Source organism: Myotis brandtii, unplaced genomic scaffold (genome assembly GCF_000412655.1).
Source record: "Myotis brandtii unplaced genomic scaffold, ASM41265v1 scaffold58, whole genome shotgun sequence".
NCBI classification, from domain to species: domain Eukaryota; kingdom Metazoa; phylum Chordata; class Mammalia; order Chiroptera; family Vespertilionidae; genus Myotis; species Myotis brandtii.
Genome location: NW_005370176.1, coordinates 652,561 through 656,293, shown reverse-complemented (window position 1 = coordinate 656,293; position 3,733 = coordinate 652,561). Strand labels below are relative to the sequence as shown.

At 42.9% G+C, this 3,733-nt stretch overlaps 1 protein-coding gene across 1 annotated transcript in view; it reads right to left on the bottom strand.

Annotated features, from left to right (window-relative positions):
- Window positions 1-3,733, bottom strand: part of LOC102246182 (chromosome unknown open reading frame, human C1orf146) — a 22,073-nt gene that overhangs the window by 11,803 nt on the left and 6,537 nt on the right.

Sequence of the window (3,733 nt, the reverse complement as noted above, 5' to 3'; positions counted from 1 at the left end):
AATATATAATATGGTTAATATTTGATCATTGATATGATTAATAAAAGTCCTGCGGAAAAAGGAAATTAGTAGTGTTCATTTTGTTGATGTGATTAACTACATAGTATTCTCTCTATAATAAGTATATTAAATGGTTCACATACATTTTTATGTACTTTTCTCTATGTATATTTTGTAATTTGAAAAAAGTCAAACAAAACTGAATAAAAACCACAAAAAATCCCCACAAAAGTTCTCAATGGCTAAATTTATCAGGAGTAAAGAGATAAATACTGACATGGAAGACAGATGATGAAATTACCTAGATTGCAGCCCAAAGACACAGTAAAAGTAAAAGAGCTCAAAATGAATAGAAAGTATTGTGAGATGATCTAGCACATCTCTATATATAAAAGTCTAAGTGACCATTATGACCAAATGACTGGAACGACTGGTCGACCAGTCGCTATGATGCGCACTGACCACCAGGGGGCAGATGTTCAACGCAGGAGCTTCTCCCTGGGGCTCAGTGCACTCCCACAGCCAACCTCCCGCAGTCCCCCCCCCCCATCCCTTCCACCCCATCAAGAAGGCCCTGGCCAGCAGCCAGCAGGCCCCAACTGGCCCGGCCCTGATCGGGACTGGGCGAGATGGCCCTGATAGGCCCTGATCATTGGCCAGGCCCAGGAACCCCATCCGTGCATGAATTTCATGCACCGGACCTCTAGTATGTAATAGGAGTTAAAAGGGAAAGGAGCGAAGGAATAGGACAGGAGTAATATTAAAGGAGATGATGAGTAAGAACCTGATAAATGACACCAATTCACAGATTTATGAACCTCAAAGATAAAAAGAAATTCGTAATTTAAACTACAAAATGCCAAAATCTGAAAAGCAGTCAGAGAGGAAAGAAAGGTAATCATCAAGGAAGTGACAATTAAGCTGACTGCTCCTCCCAATGCCATTAAATCAGACAAATCAGTTTCTGTTTATCTTTGAAAAATCTATAATAAAAGCGTAACATGCTAATTAGACTGGACGACCTTCCAGACAAAGGGGCTGTGAGGAAACCCTGGGTCCCAGGTGCCTGCCGGAGGGAAGTCCAGGTCCCAGGTGCCGGCGGCTGGAGGGAAGCCTGGGTCCTGGGTGCCAGAGGGAAGCTGGTGCCAGCAGCCAGGGAAAGTAACGCCTATTCTTGCACAGATTTTGTGCATCGGCCCTCTGGTCTTAAATAAATAATTATTATGTGCATGTTTTATAGTTTCTGGAATTCCTTAACATCTCTACTGGAATAGGCTTAAAGAGAAAAAAATAACTTTAGAAAATTCCCTACCTTCAAATATTTAAAGAAGTAGGGTGTTGAAAATGGATGCAGTAAAGATTATAATTTAATCTTTAAAATACATTTAACTTATGTAATTGCTGATCCATACAACTTTGGATAATCAAGCTAATGATCTTTTAAATTAGTGTCCTATCACTTTTAATATTTAAATCAAAGATCAGAGGGAGAGACAAAATGGCAGCGGAATAGGCAGACGTGTCCTGAGCCCTATCCCAGAGCAAATAGAAGGAGCAAATACATTGAATAACATCCACCTGGAATCAGCAAAGTAGACACGACTGGTGAGACAATTCGCAGCCGGAAGGGCATCTTTGTTGGCGGTTAATTTGCATATCATGCTGATTAGCCAATGGGAGGCGTAGTGAAGGTATGGTCAATTACCATGTTCATCTATTATTAGATAGGACTAGAGGCCCAGTGCACAAAAATTCGTGAACTTGGGGGGATGGGCGGTCTCCTCAGCACAGCCTGTGCCCTCTTGCAGTCCCAGGACCCCTTGGGGGATGTCCCTCTCCCTGGGGGATCGGGCCTAAGCTGGCAGTCAGGCATCCCTCTGGCAGCCCGGGAGCCCTCAGGGGATGTCCGACTGCAGCTTAAGCTTAGTGTTGCCTGCCGCGGAGGCAGGAGAGGCTCCCACCACCGATGCCTGGAGAACAGTAAAATCAGGGATCTGGGCTGGAGAGAATTATGAGACCTCCAAGCACAGGGGGTCAGAAGGAAGCTTCACGGCACCAAAGCTGCGTCCCTTGGGACAAGCGTAGTGTCTGACTGTGGAAAGGAAATCTACAGGGCTGCTGTTGGCAGGGGATTCTAGATCTAAGATCACAACCACGAGAGGCTGAGCCCAGAGGGGGTAGCCTGAACAACTACCCCACTGACATCACTGGATAAATCCTCTAGACAAAAAAATCAGCATAGAAACAGCAATCCTAAATGACTCACTAGATCAGATGGAATTAATTGACACCTTCAGAACATTTCACCCGAAAGCCACGGAATATACATTCTTCTCAAGAGCACATGGGACATTTTCAAAGATAGACCACATATTGGGTCACAGGCAAAGTCTCCCCAAATTCAAGAAGATTGAAATCTTATCAAGCATCTTCTCAGACCACAATGGCATAAAATTAGAAATACACTACAATAAAAAAAATCAAAAAATTCAAACACTAGGAAGCAGAATAGCATGCTAGTAAATAATGATTAGGTTACCAAAGAGATCAAAGAAGAAATTAAAAACATCCTGGAAATGAATGACAATAAAAACACAGCAATCCAAAATCTATGGGACACAGTGAAAGCAGTCCTGAGAGGGAAGTTTATAGTTCTACAGGCCTACCTCAAAAGAGAAGAAAAAAATGGTTATAAATTATCTAACTCTACAACTTAAAGAATTAGAAAGAGAGCAACAAGAAAAGCCCAGAGTGAGCAAAAAGAAGGAGATAATAAAGATCAGGGCAGAAATAAATGACATAGAGACCAAAAACAAACAAACCAAAAACCAATATAAAAGATCAATGAAACCAAGAGCTGGTTCTTTGAAAGGATAAACAAGTGCTGGCAAGGATGCAGAGAAAAAGGAAACCTCTTTCACTGCTGGTGGGAATGCAGACTGGTGCAGCTACTGTGGAGAACAGTATGGAGTTTCCTCAAAACTAAAAATGGAACTCCCATCTGACCCAGTAATCCCACTTCTAGGAATATATCCCAAGAAACTAGAAACACCAATCAGAAAGTATATATGCACCCCTATGTTCATAGCAGCACAATTTACCATAGCTAAGATTTGGAAACAGCCTAAGTACCCATCAGCAGATGAGAGGATTAAAAAACTGGGGTATATCTACACAATGGAATACTACGCTGCTGTAAAAAAGAAGGAATTTTTACCATTTGCAACAGCATGGATGGAACTGGACAGCATTATGCTAAGCAAAATAAGTCAGTCAGAAAAAGATAAATATCCCATGCTCTCACTCATTTGTGGAATATAATGAACAACATAAACCGATGAACAAAAAAAGATCCAGCCCTAACCGGTTTGGCTCAGTGGATAGAGCGTCGGCCTGCGGACTCAAGGGTCCCAGGCTCGATTCCGGTCAGGGGCATGTGCCTTGGTTGTGGGCACATCCCCAGTGGGGGGTGTGCAGGAGGCGGCTGATCGATGTTTCTCTCTCATCGATGTTTCTGGCTCTCTGTCCCTCTCCCTTCCTCTCTGTAAAAAAATCAATTAGAAAAAAAAAACAGATCCAGAGACAGAGAAGCATTGATGAGACAGTCAAACCTCAGAGGGAAGATAGGGAGGATGGGGGTAAGGAGGAGAGATCAAACAAAGAACTTGTATGCATGGATATAAGCCTAACCAATGGACACAGACACCAGGGGGGTGAGGGCATGAGCGGGGGT